At 37.0% G+C, this 15,450-nt stretch overlaps 1 protein-coding gene across 1 annotated transcript in view; it reads right to left on the bottom strand.

Annotated features, from left to right (window-relative positions):
* LOC130910218 (myocyte-specific enhancer factor 2D homolog) overlaps positions 1 to 15,450 on the bottom strand; it is a 140,059-nt gene that overhangs the window by 39,070 nt on the left and 85,539 nt on the right. The window contains exon 3 of the mRNA XM_057827277.1: positions 6,166 to 6,212. The gene's annotated coding sequence lies outside the window, so the exon portion shown is untranslated. The remainder of the gene's footprint in view (positions 1 to 6,165; positions 6,213 to 15,450) is intronic.

The following is a 15,450-nucleotide window of genomic DNA, read 5'->3' as shown; positions in this document are numbered from 1 at the left end:
TAACTGTTTGAACTGTTTTTTGGTTACCTACATTTTTGGAAGGAAGTAGCAAGATTTTTTTTGTTCCTAATTAGATGAGAATAGGGGTGGGATTAAATAAATTTTCTTCTTCCCACTCCTTTTCAGGCAAGTTGTTGATGTTGCTATGTTACTTAGTTTTGCTGCTCTTTTGGTTATTTGTTTATATGAGCTGTATATACTTGCTGTCTTGACAAGGAAAATCATGGCCTGAAATAAACAAATGAATGAAATGAAATGCCATCTTGTTGATTTATTGTTATAATAAACAAATACAGTACTTACGTACCGTATGTTGTATGTATATATCCGTCTTGTGTCTTATCTTTCCATTCCAACAATAATTTACAGAAAAATATGGCATATTTTATAGAATTGCGATTAATTACGATTAATTAATTTTTAAGCTGTGATTAACTTGATTAAAAATTTTAATCGTTTGACAGCCTTAGTTAAAATATTTGACGCATTTAATGCACGCGCGGAATGACCCGCTCATGCATTACCTCAAACAGATTACAATGACGCCGTTTTTAGAACTGTAGCCACGTTTACATGCTGACTTTTGTTCATACCGATTCAAGTCATTCCGAATGGAAATTTCAGATCAGCTGTTTACATGTCACTTCATCTATTCCGATCCAGCGTTTACATGTGACTGCCTTTATTCCGAAAGGACGTTTGACAACTGCCGTCTGACATGCGCAGATTAATCAAAACAAAGCGTCACGTTGCAAAACATGGAGATCGATCGTCGAAGAGCTGCTGTTTTAACTTTAACCCACTTGTTGTGTTTGTGGGGTCGTATCCACTTCTGCTGTTTTGCTCTTTTGCCTTGTAGTAGCCGGTTTTCCACCGGTTTCTAATCTGGTCAACGCTCCGGTCTATTCCGGCTTCGTGTAACCTCTCGTGAACTTTTTTAAATAGTTCACTGTTCCTCGTTTTACGCCCATCTAAGTGAGCAATTACATTCAATTCTTTTAAAGTTTGAATTAAATACAATCTTTCCGCCGGACTCCAATTAGGTGCGCTGTGCTTGGAAGCCATGTTGCAAGTGACGTTACTTACGTCACAAAGTGACGTCACCACGTCAGTACGGAGCATGTGCAGAAAGAACGCAACCAGACACCATTCCGTTTCCCTGTTTACATGATATAATTTTACTTCTAATAGGGAATATTCCACACCTGTGAATCGGAATGAAATTCCATTCGGTTTGGGCCTGTTCATTCCGAATGAGGTGTTTATATGGAACACATTTATTCGGTTTGAACAAATATTCCGATTGTAATTGGAATATTTGGCTCCATGTAAACGTGGCAATTGAGAGCTAAAGGCAGAGAAATGCGAGTGGAAACAGGCGTTCACTGGACCGCGCCGTTTATTGGTATAAGCTTTGGCAACTCTTTCTCAACAAACATAATTATTGAGGCGAGCGACGTGGGGAAGAATGACAGGAGATGATCTTTTTCTTAACAGGCTTCATTGAACACAACGCAGAACGTATACCATTTGCAGCTACCACTGACAGCCTTGGTTTCCCAACTTCCCGTCATGCATTTGGGCGGAACAGTTACGTCGCTACAGTATCATTTTGTGAAAGTACAACAAAAATAATATTCCTATCTCTCAAAAAATGTTCACAAAAAGAAAAGCGCTCAATGCAAAGAGAACTGGCATTCCCTATCAAAATGCCTATGCAAAACACACATAAAACTTTGGTCAAACTCTATTCAAATATTTAGTTTAGCTAAAAAAATACACTAAATGGCAATATTTACCTTGTGGTGTATTTCAATCACTACCTTAGTAGTCAAAGACACTGTGGAAGAACGGCAGGGAGCCCATGTGACGTCCCGCTCGGCGACGTCAACAATGGTGAACTATTGTTTATTTTTTGATTTAAAATTTTACAAATTTTATTAAAACGAAAACATTAAGAGGGGTTTTAATACAAAATGACTATAAACTTTTACTCACATTTATCTTTTAAGAACTACAAGTCTTTCTATCCGTGAATCCCTTTAACAGAAAGAATGTTAATAATGTTAGTGCCATCTTGTGGATTTATTGTTATAATAAATACAGTACTTATGTACAGTATGTTGAATGTATACTGTATATCCGTCTTGTGTCTTATCTTTCTATTCCAACAATAATTTACAGGCCAAATATATATATCTATATATATATGGCAGAAAACAAAGACAAGGCTGAAAAAGCAGTTTCTGCTCTTGCACCCTTTTTTAAAATAAACTGCTGTATTTTAAGCCAAAAGAACTGTTGTGTTTGATAGAACAATATGTCTACATGCTGCCATAGCGGTTTCATGGCGCGTTAAGCCCCGAACGATTTCTAATTTGTCTGTTTTACCCTGGAGACCTCCATTTACAGACACCGCGCAACCGCTTTTGTTTCAACTCAGCCATAAAAAAAAGGTAAGTACAGTAATTTTCGCACTATAAGGCACACCTGACGATAGGCCGCCACCCACCAAATTTGGCACGAAAATGACATTCGTTCATGGATAAGCCGCACTGGCCTATAAGCCGCAGCTGTTCACAATGTATTATGGGATATTTACACAAAAAGATATATCCGGTAACACTTTATTTGACAGCAACATCATACAATTGTCATAGGACTAAATTAAGGACCATGAAGCTTTGAACCAATTGGTTGCAAAGCTTCATTGCCTCAAAAAGCTTCATTTGGCCATCACTGCTCCCTTGTGGGAGACAGTCAACCAAAGGTGGAAAAGCGCTATATAAGTATAACACCATTTACCATCTGCTGACACCTGTTGTCAACACTGTTGTTGTCCAACATGCCTCCTAGCATGGATAGCAGTGCTACAGATAAATTCATGTTCTGTGCTAATTATTTCTTCAGTTACTGTTCCAGTTGTTTCATTAATTGCTAGTTATGGTATTCTGAAACATTATTTGACAGTAGCGCCATAGGGCTGTCATTAGACAGTCATAATTATGACATGACACTGTCATGAGGATTAATGAATGCTTACAACAGATGTCATTTAGTGTTATCCGGCAAATGATCTCACTTTTGAACAGATACAAAAGATCTGAGCTGGACATAAATGGAGTTAGTGACATAATTTGCCGGATGACACTTAATGACATCTGTCATAAGCATTCAGTAACGCCCATGCGAGTGTCATGTCATAATTATGATGGTCTTATGACGCCACTGTCAAATAAACCTATTAACCTAAATAAACCAACAAATAAGCCGCACTGGACTATAAGCCGCAGGATTCAAAATGAAGGAGGTGGAAGGAAGGATGTGGCGTCTTATGTTTTTTTTTTTTTTCTTTCAGTTTTCTCAATCTGGTTTTGTTTGGACTGATTATTTATCATTTAAAATATTGGGGAAAATACAATTAAGCGATAGTTATGAGGTAGATATCCGTGACTTTTTTACAGACACCAATTTTTTCATTGTGACGTAATTTGTTATAGGTTAAAAATATGCGAGTGAATAATTTTTTAAAGGTTTTTTTCTTCTTTTTTTTAAACGAAATATTAGACAATTAATGATTCTAAGCTAAAAAATAATAGACATTCAGAATAATAAATACGATTACTTACCTTCTTTTTATGGCTAGTTTGAAACAACAGCGGTTGCGCTACGTCTGTAAACGGGGGTTTCCAGGGTAAAATGGACAAATTAAAAACAGTTTGGGGACTTAATGTACCATGACTCTGCTACGGCAGCATATAGCCATATTGTTCTATTAAACACAACAGTTCTTTTGGCTTAAAATACAGCATTTGTTTTAAAGAGGGGTGCAAGAGCAGAAACTGCTTTTTCAGCCTTGTCTGTTTTCCGCCATATATAAATAAAACAAAGCATTTATTTATAAATTGATAACATATTTCTTTTACAGTTTCTGTTCCTGTATTTTCTTGACATTTTTCTGTTTGTTTGTGTGCTATGGACACCCTGTGTGACTTCTGGATAAAGATCATATTCTATTAAAGTACTAGATAAAGGCTCCCTAAGAAAAAGGCAAGAATAAAGTTTTTTTTTAAAGTATGAATATTTCCTCATTCAACTTTGTCTTTAATATGAATATTACGATATCAAATTACAAAATGCGCCTTCATGTAAATTTGTGACTTTTTATCCCAACAATTTACATTACATATGGTTATAACTATTGCTAATCAAAATAAAGCTCCACCCTAGTCCTTAATTATTCAAATTTTGTTATAATAAATAGTACATCAGCATTACATTAATATAACTTGAAGGTAATTGAACTGCATTTGGAACGCACTCATTTTTACACACTTTGGCCAGGTGGTGGTGGTATTGGGCCAAAAAAGGGCCTATTCATTCTAAAAGCAGTTCTTATGTAATGCATATAAAGTCCACAAGGTGGGAGCATAGTAGCTGAAGAAATGAACGTTCACTCCTTGGCAGCTTCAAACAGCGGTGGTGACCTCAATTTTAACACATGCAAAACGATTTAAACAAAATCAATATAACATACACGGTATTTGAAATTAAATAACCACTTACGTCACTTAGAACTGCAATATATTTATTAAAACATATATTTGCAAGTACCCAGAGCAACCAGTCACGTTTTATACTGGTATTGTTTTACATATTGAGAAATTGTACATGATACAGTTTGTTGTTTTGGTAACACTTTATAATAGCTATCCATTTTACTAGTTAATAGATCATTAGTAAACTGTTGATAAATGATTTATTGTTGATTTGTGAAGTATTTGTTAACAGTTTGTTAAGCATTTACAGGGTGTTCTTAACCTGAAACAGTTTGTATAGAAAAGTTTCAAGTTTTTGTGTGTAACGTTTGGCATTTCTATCTTTTCAGGTTAAGAAATGCCGTTCACTTTAAAAAAAAAAAAAGGCATTTTGATAAGGCATTTTGCAGGCAGCGCTCATGTTGCACGTTTATGAAAATCAGCCATAGAACCAACAAATATTTGTACTTTTCTTTGTATATTTTACCAATAAAACTTATGATCTTCAACATAAAGTGTATATAAATTTATTAAGATCCATCAACTTGCATGGGCATTTAGAATGGGCTCAACCATATTGGAACACCCTGTAAATGCTTAACAAACTGTTAACAAATACTTCACAAATCAACAATAAATCATTTATCAACAGTTTACTAATGATCTATTAACTAGTAAAATGGACAGTTATTATAAAGTGTTAGTTGTTTTGAAATTTTAATTTACTATAAATTACATGTCATATTTCTAAAATAAAACATTAGTCTACAAAATTGTGGATAACAGTAAAAGCAGTAATGCTAAAAGGTGTACTTTCCTATTTTATCTGGTGTTACGATTAGGACGCTGTACTAGCCGATCAATTGAATGCTGCAACTTCTAACTGTTTAGTACACTGTACATGATTTCTTCTCAGAGAAAGTGTCTCGCAAGCAGTTACTTTTTCACAAAAATCAAAGGTACAATTTTTTTTTTAAGACCAAAAAAGTTCAATTGTCTCAAAAATTGCAATTATATCAGATTTATATTTTACTGTCTACCTGTTTAATATATATTTACAAATCAACCGCTAATAATTTTCTTAACTTTTCACTTGGTGCTTGGATGTTAGCTTTTGTCAGCGATTTAGAGAAGTATGTCTTAAAGATATATATAATAATAGCCCTAAAACATTTCAAATGAATGCAATTATTCATTATTCTTTGTATTTCTTTGTGCATGTAGATACAGAAAGGGACATTTGAATATAACACCACTAATCATTTTGAATTATGGGACCTAAAGCAAAGTGGAAAATGTTAGTAGACATGTAAAATAAAAAATATATAACCTCCAATTGTGATATTAATACTTCCATTAAATCAATTATTTAAAAGTCTTGACCGAAACGTAGCATGTGAGCTTCCCATTTAGTCCATTGAAATGTTGCAGTGAAGATTTACGCCTATGTTGCATTGAGCACATTGAATAGAAAACATTTCAATGTGGACAACAGCTTTCTACTCGAGAGGCACAATATGCCAGGCAGAGAAAATACTTCGCAAGACACCAAGAGGAAAAAAAAAAAAATCGAATATTTTCCCAACAAGATCTGAATGCAACATGTCAAACTAAAATTCTGCCTTACCCTCCTGCAGAACTGTATCCGTTCAATCCATTGATCCAATGATTTATCTAAGAAAGACCAAGCAGAGCTATTTTAAAAAATGACAGAAAAACATTGTTACATCATTACAATCTTGAGTATGTTGTGGTTTGTTTAGGGTTAAAACAAAGGACTTTTTTGTGTGGCTTGGTTTGCACTGAACCCTATTTGGTCATCTCGAATCGTCACAAAGAAAGTAAATGAGAACAATGAAAAATCTTTACAAAAATATTTATTAATATATTAAATGGTTAAACTACCAAGCATGCGTGTATCTTGTTGCTAGGTAATTGCTGTCACGGCTGATGTGCAATTATTTAAAAAAAAAATCACGCAAAAAAATGTGCAGTTAGTGTACAAACTGCAGTAAATCCCATGATAGAATGTTAGCTTACAAGCCATAATGAGCTGCAAACACTGTACTTCCCCCTATTAGTGACCACAATTATTCGCTGGGGTGCTTCATCAATTTGAGAAAAATAAATATCTCCCTCAAAAAGTTCTGTATGTTCGGGAATTGTGGGAAAATGACAAAGGTATTAAGTGTAATTACCCCAGTTTCCAGAAATGATATAGAGCTTAGCTGCAGAGCCTGTTTTGGTACAGTTGCTAACCAAAACAGCAGCACCAATATAGCTGGGTTAACTTCATGAATGAACAAGTTTCCTGAGCAAAACCTGGGCGGCGCCATCTTTGACATTTTCTGCTACGGACTTTTGGTTTAACCAGAACAACATGAAGTGTGATTGAAGTAAACAGTGTGTAAGTTAAAACTGCAAAATCAAACCAGAGGAACCCACGGAATCTCCAAAAAATTGATTCAACATGACATAAATGAAGCGTGCATTTGTTCTTTCCACTTCGTTGATCGTTCGTGGACAAAATTCTGACAATCTGTGCAAACTGTGTTAACATGAGGTGTAGATTGATACACCGAAAATAAGGAAAAAATTACAAATAATTTTACAGTTGCCGAATGCAGAAGAGCTGAAACAGATTTTGTTGTTACAAGGAAATACTACAAGGTATTGTCCATCTGGTTAGATTATACAGTGGTATGAAAAAGTATCCAAACCTTTTGGGATTTCTCACATTTCTGCATAAAATCACCATCAAATGTGATCTGATCTTTGCTAAAATCACACAGATGAAAAAACAGTGTCTGCTTTAACTAAAACCATCCAAACATTGATAGGTTTTCATATTTTAATGAGGATAGTATGCAAACAATGACAGAATGGGGAAAAATAAGTAAGTTAACCATCACATTTAATATTTTGTGTACCAGACGCTTCCTGTAGCTGCAGATCCGCCTGGTACATCGTTTAGGACTAATCTTGGCCCATTCTTCTCTACAAAACAGCTGTAGTTTAGTCAGATTCCTGGGATGTCTGGCATAAATCGCTGTCTTTAGGTCATGCCACAGCAACTCAATGGGGTTGAAGCCTGGACTTTGACTTGGCCACTCCAGAACGTGTATTATTTTCTTCTGACACCATTCTGAAGTTGATTTACTTCTGTGTTTTGGATCATTGTCTTGTTTTAGCATCCATCCACTTTTTAGCTTCAACTGTCTGACAGACGGCCTCAGGTTTTCCTGCAAAACATCCTAATAAACTTTTGAATTCATTCTTCCATTTATGATTGTAAGTTGTCCAGGCCCTCAGAAAGCCAAACAGTCCCAAATCATGATGCTCCCTCCACCAAGCTTCACGGTGGGGATGAGGTGTTGATGTTGGCGAGTTGTTCCATTTTCCTCCACACATGACGTTGTGTGTTACTCCCAAACAATTCAATTTTGGTTTCATCAGTCCACAAAATATTTTGCCAAAACTTCTGTGGGGTGTCTAAGTGCATTTTTGCGAAGATGAAACGAGCAACAATGTTTTTTTTAGACAGCAGTGGTTTTCTCCGTGGAGTCCTCCCATGAACACCATTCTTGGCCATAGTTTTACATATAGTTGAGGTGTGCACATATATTGGACTGTGCCAGTGATTTCTGTAAGTCTTTAGCAGACATTCTAGGGTTCTTTTTTTTTACCTCTCTGAGTATTCTGCGCTGAACTCTTGGCGTCATCTTTGGTGGATGGCCACTCCTTGGGAGAGGACCAACAGTGCCAAACTCTCTCCATTTGTAGACAACTTCTCTGACTGTCGATTGAGGAACATCCTGACTTTTAAAGATGGTTTTGTATCCTTTCCCAGCTTTATACAAATCAACAATCCTTGATCGCAATTCTTCAGACAGCTCTTTTGACCGAGAAATTATGCACATCATACAATGTTTCCCATCAAGACAATTCTTACCAGGTGTGTGTTTTATAGTGGGCACTGATGAGCTTTAAACCACTCATCAGTGATTGGGCAAACACCTGACTTGAATTGTTTGGTAAAAATTGGTTTCGATTGCTCTTTAAGTCTCTTTAAACCCAGGGTTCACTTACTCCCCCCGCCCCCTTCTGTCATTGTTTGCATACTATCCTCATTAAAATATGAAATTCTATAAATGGTTGGGTGGTTTTAGTTAAAGCAGACAGTTTTTACATCTGTGTGATTTTGACAAGGATCAGATCACATTTGATGGTGATTTCATGCAGAAATGTGAGAAATTCCAAAAGGTTCAGATACTTTTTCATACCACTGTATGTCATTCTTTTTTATTGCAGATATTGATCGTAATAAAACTTTTGGACAACATGATTCCATTTTTTGTTTTATTTAAAACGATTGGTGCATGTGCAGAACAGGTCAATAAATCACAATTTATAAAATTACTAGAATATTAAGCATAATCGAGCCTTCCATCATCAAAGTAGAATGCATGTAGTCTCGATATACCGTATTGGCCCGAATATAAGACGGCCATGATTATAATACGACCCCCTCTTTTTCAAGACTCAAATTTGAAAAAAAGACTTTTTGAACACCAAATTCATTTTTATACAGAAAATAATTACAGTACATCCGAAACATGATTATAACAATATATTTGAGAGAAAAAGCATGTTATTTGCCTCATTCAAATCTTAATATTTTACATATTTAAATGTTCAGATAAAGTGCAATCACATTCATGAATGAATGGCTTCTGGTTTTTGAAATGTAAATAAACCAATCTATTGTGATAAAACAACAAAGTTGCAATAACTGCATTAACCATCAAAGTGAAGTCTAACTGTAACTGTAGTCTTGAAACAAATCTGAACAAGGAAAAACATTGCAATAAAATAATGCAAACTGGTTAAACTAGTAGCTGAGATTTGTCATAACAGAACATCGCTTCAATGATATCTGGCGTCATCTAGCGTTGTGAATGGGTATAATGTCTAGCAGAGCAGGGCGGTAAACCGAAAATTTACCGTTACCGAAATTCTTCAAGATGACCGACGTAATTTTGACCATGTCGGTAAATTCGGTAATTTAATAAAACAAGAAAATATAGTCTTTTCATCCCGCTTTGACTGTGTTGTTCGGCTATGTTCATTCCCCTTTAAGAAAGCAGACAGTGTGGTTACGTATGGAGTCACGTGGTTTTCAGGAAGCCAAACAAACAGAAGCCAGGTAGGCTAACGCTAGCGGCTAACGCTACAAGTAAACGGGATGGAGTCGGGCTTAAGTTAGCGTCGCCAAACTTTCACCCGACATTAAGTAAACTCTTGGCGGGTTCCAGACGGGCTTTCACCCGCTGTCCTCCCTGGTTCTCACAATATCAGGAGAGGATGCTTTCAGTGCTTTCTTCTGGTAGCCAAGCCACAGGCTAACGCTAGCGGCTAACAGCAGCTACAAATGAATGTGATGGAGTCGGATAGCGGCTCTTAACCTTGTCGAAATGGCTGAAATTAATGAGTGGACTGGGCACGGACTTCATGTAGCAATCATTATGTCGCGTTATTTGGCATCTCTGTGTTATTTCTCTGAAAGCTTTCATGATGGTAAAGCACTCAGTATAAAGTATAATCCAACAGTGAAGCCTATATATAATATGACAGTTTAATGGCCACAGCTATTTTCCTGTATGTGTTTGCTTTATTCTAGGGCTGCAGCTATTGATTATTTTAGTAGTCGATTAATCGATGAACTAGTTTGTCGAATAATCGGATAAGGAACATGAAAAATTAAAATACTTGAGCTGACCCTCAAACTGTATAAAAAATTAAATAAAGATCTATGTTTAACAAAAGAACAATTGGCTAACTCACATAGCAAAAGTTTGCGATCTTAAATGCTATAAAACGCTAACTTAAAAATTTTTTTTTTTTTAACAATGCTCTTAACAAATGGTTCAGGCACATATTCCCACAAAAAACAGCTAAATATACCCGAACTAAATTATGAATGCGTTAAAAAAAAAGAACACTAGCTCAAACAAAAACTTAGCTTGTGTTGGTCTCAACATGGAGCAGCTGGATTCCACCATGTGGAATGAGGCAGACTAGAGGGCAGTGTATCCACTTAAATCAATAAAACTGAATGCAAACACTTTCAAAATAAACCATTACAACGCCACAATAATCAAACTAATACTCGAATCAGCAAAATTTATTTCGAATCTTCTTTTCTAATCGAATACTCCAGTTAATCGATTAATCGTTGCAGCACTACTTTATTCTGCCAACATAAAACCTTAAATTTTTCATTGGCATCAGAGCAATACATCTGGTTGTGTCTGTGTGTGGGGGTCATGTATTAAAAAATGTTTTGGAAAAAAAGAAAACCTGAAACCTTGACTTAAACACTTGTGTTGAATAATTATGTCACAGCAGCCATTACCAATAAGTTGTCTGAAGTGTACTGCTAAATCTGCAAGTCATTTGTGTTAGAATGAAATGTTTGCACAGTCGTCATATTGATTTTTATAATGTTGTACATTTTTCAAGTCATACAAGCTGTTATAAATGTTCACACTAGAATTCTTATTGTTTACAAGATTTTTTTTAATACTTAATGTTTAGACTGCATGTGCAACTGTTAAAATTGAAAGCTAGTAAATAAATTTAACGAGAAACGGTTCATTTGTATTCCATGCATTCAAATTATATAACAGTCCGCTTGGGCGAATTTATCGTCATTTATCGTTATCGAGGAAAATCTGCTCAATTTATCGTGATACGTACTTAAGACCATATCGCCCAGCCCTAATGTCTAGACCGCGAATATAAAACGACTCCCTCTTTTTCAATCTTATTTCAATGCAAAAAACACAGTCTTATATTCGGGCCAATACGGGTATTTCCAAAATGTCTTTTTTGAGGGATTTTGATGAGTGATGTCACTCCAGCTCCACTGTTGTTTTGGTTATAGACAGTGTAAAACGGAAGTCGCGAGCAAATATGCGAAAGTACCTCAGAAACTTGTCATAGTTGACGTGTTTTAGCGACGACTAACATTGGAGGAGACATGGCCGCTCCATAATGTTGTATTGACAGCAGCAAATACTGAGTGCGGCATGTAATAAGTCTTTTTTGCTCCACTTCCACTTGATATAAAATACTGCTAACATTGGGTAACACTAAAATCCAGAATCAGGATTCATGTAAAATTCTTTAGGTTTGGATGTGAAGTTGCAGCTAAAGTTGAGAAGGTCTTTTCAGTTAAAAAAAGGGGGAAAAAGAATGAATGAAGTCTAGTTTGATGACATCTAAATGGTGCTGATTTGCATGTCTGGTGCTACACAGATGTGTATATCTTGTGTGGAGGTATGTGGTAACTCATTGAGGTGGTCTAGACAGACATGACATGGCCCGGTCAACTTCTTGCATGCAAATGTTTTGGCGCCATGTCTGCGTGCGCGCACACACACATATACGCACACAATGGGCTTTGGGTGGGTTGCCTTTCATTGACGGACTCCCAACATTTGGGATTATCATGTTAATTAAGGGAACCTCGTCGGGACTGTGGCAGACACCAGCAGCATGCAGCGGCTTTTTGGAATACAAGAAATGACTTTCTGATGAGTTTGAAAGCATCTCACAGCATTATTGACATATGGTGTAGATTACATGATTTCGGAATTGGTCTTTATTAGGCTTTCATACATACAGTCATGGACAAAATTATTGGCGCTCCTGGAGTTTTTCCCAGAAAATACAGCATTTCTCACAGAAATTAATGCAATTAGAAATGCTTTTCAGTGTGAATGTGTTTATTTATTGGATGTGCATTGGATAAACACAACAAGAGCTGAAGAGAAAAGCCGAAATGTACACCATTTTACATGGAATGCAAACAATGGGCTGGACAAAATTGTTAGCACCTTCAACTCAATGTTTGGTTGCGCATCCTTTAGACGAAATAATAGAAAGCAATCGCTTCCTACACTGCTGGCCAAAAGTATCGGCAGCCCGGCAATTCTGTCAGATAATGGTAAATGGACAGTACTTATATAGCGCATTTATCTGCATGGTTACCATGCCCAAAGCGCTTTACATTAGCACACATTTACCCGTTCATGCACACATTCACACAGCAATGGGGCTGCTGCCATGCAAGGCGCTGTCAACCCATTGGAGGCAAATCAGGGTTCAGTGCCTTGCCCAAGGGCACCTCGACAGTGGGTAGTCATAGCCGGGAATCGTACCGCTGACCCTTCGGTCCAAGGACAACTCCAGCTACCAACTGCGCCACAGCTGCTCATAATGCACAATTTCTCCCAGAAAATGATTGCAATTACAAATGCTTTGGTAGTAATATTTTAATTTGTTTGCTTGCAAGGAAAAAACACAAAAGGGAATGGGAAATAAAATTAAATAATTATCATTTTACACAAAACTCCAAAAATGGGCCAGACAAAAGTATTTGCACCCTAGGAAAAATCATGTGATGCTTCTCTAATTTGCACCTGTTACTTATCTGTGGCACATTACAGGTGGTGGCAATAAATAAATCACACTTGCAGCCAGTTAAAATGGATTAAAGTTGATTCAACCTCTGTCCTGTGTCTTTGTGTGTACCACTTTGAGCATGGAGAAAAGAAAGACCAAAGAACTGTCTGAGAACTTGAGAAGAAAAATTGTTAGGAAGCACAGGCAATCCCAAGGCTACAAGTCCATCTCCAAAGACCTGAATGTTCCTGTATCTACAATGCGCAGTGTCATCAATAAGTGTAAAGGCCATGGCACTGTGGCTAACCTCCCTAGATGTGGACGGAAAAGAAAAATTGACGAGGGATTTCAACAAAAGATTGCGTGGATGGTGGATAAAGAACCTCGACTAATATCCAAACAAGTTCAAGCTGTCCTGCAATCTGAGGGTACAACAGTGTCAACCCGTAATGTCAGCGTCTGAACGAAAAGGGGCTCTATGGTAAGACCAGGAAGACTCCACTTCTGACCCAGAGACATAAATAAGCCAGGCTGAAGTTTGCCAAAACTTATGTACCTGAGAAAGCCAAAAGCGTTTTGGAAGAATGTTCTCTGGTCAGATGAGACAAAAGCAAAGCTTTTTGGGAAAAGGCATCAACATAGAGTTTACAGGGAAAAAACAAGGCCTTCAAAGAAAAGACCAAAGTCCCCACAGTCAAGCATGGCGGAGGTTCCCTGATGATTTGGGGTTGCTTTGCTACCTCTGGCACTGGACTGCTTGACCGTGTGCATGGCATTATGAAGACTGAAGACTATCGACAAATTTTGCAGCATAATCTAGGGCCCAGTGTGAGAAAGCTGGGTCTCCCTCAGAGATCATGGTTCTTCCAGCAGGACAATGACCCAAACACACTTCAAAAAGCACTAGAAAATGGTCTGAGAGAAAGCACTGGAGACTTCTGAAGTGGCCAGAAATGAGTCCAGACCTGAATCCTATAGAACACCTGTGGAGAGATCTGAAAATGGCAGTTTGGAGAAGGCACCCTTCTAATCTCAGAGACCTGGAGAAGTTGGCCAGAGAAGAATGGTCTAAAATTCCAGCAGAGCATTGTAAGAAACTCATTGATGGATACCGGAAGCGGTTGTTTGCAGTTATTTTGTCTAAAGGTTGTGCTACCAAGTATTAGGCTGAGGGTGCCAATACTTTTGTCTGGCCCATTTTTGGAGTTTTGTGTAAAATCATAATGATTTTTTTTACTCTTTTATGTTGTATAAAAAAATAAATGTATATATTATATATTTATTTATAAAAATAAATGAAGATATTACTACCAAAGCATTTGTAATTGCAATCATTTTCTGTGAGAAATTGAGCATTATCTGACAGAATTGCAGGGGTGCCAATACTTTTGGCCAGAAGTGTATAACCATCGGTACTGGTCTCCAACCATTTCTTGGTGCTATTTGAGGTATGTTTTGGGTCAATGTCCAGTTGGAACAGCCTTTGACGCTGACCCAGTGCCAGAAAAAAACAAGAGGCCTACAAAGAAAAGAAAACAGTGCCTATGTAACGGGTACTGCTCCACAACGGACCTGCGTGTACCCGTTACACTTATAGTCAAACATGGTGGAGGTCCAATGATGTTTTGGGGTTGTTTTGCTACCTCTGGCACTGGGTGCTTTGACAGCGTGCAAGGAGTCATGAAATATGGAGACTATCAAAATGTTTTGGGCCAGAATGTAGGGTGTAAGTGCCAGAAAACTGGGTCTGCGTCAGAGGTCATGGGTGCTCCAACAGGACAATGACCCAAAACAGACCTCAAATAGCAACAAGAAAGGGTTGGAGATGAAGCGCTGGAGAATTGTGAGGTGGCCATCGATGAGTCCAGATCTGAATCATATTGAACACTATGGAAAGATCTCAAAATTACTGTTGCAAAAAGGCACCCTTCAAATTTGAGAGACCTGGAACAGTTCGCTAAAGAAAAGTAGTTCAAAATCCCATCTGACAGGTGCACAAAACTTGTTGATGGTTATCGGAAGCGATTGCTTTCTGTCATTTCTTCCAAATGATGTGCAACCAAATATTGAGGTGATGGTGCCAACAATTTTGTCCAGCCTATTTTTTCAGTTTTGTCTAAAATTGTGTTAATTTTGACTTTTTTCTTCAGCTGTTTTGTGTTTTTCCAGTGCACATCCAAAAAATAAACATGTGTTTATTTATTTATTTATAGTATGAATGCATTCATACTAAAAACATTTTTAATTGCATTAATTTCTGTGACAAACGCTGTATTTTCTAGAAAAATTCCAGGGGTGGCAATAATTTCGTCCATGACTGCATATATACAGTATTCACAAAATACAGTACATTTGTCAAAATTAGTCCTTAAATTATTTCCTCTTTTCAAATATCCTCATCATATGCACGATTAATCACTGTATGCCTTGTTTTCCCCTTTAC

This window comes from Corythoichthys intestinalis, chromosome 22, assembly GCF_030265065.1.
Source record: "Corythoichthys intestinalis isolate RoL2023-P3 chromosome 22, ASM3026506v1, whole genome shotgun sequence".
Taxonomy (NCBI): Eukaryota; Metazoa; Chordata; class Actinopteri; order Syngnathiformes; family Syngnathidae; genus Corythoichthys; species Corythoichthys intestinalis.
This window is presented reverse-complemented; position numbering and strand designations above follow the sequence as displayed.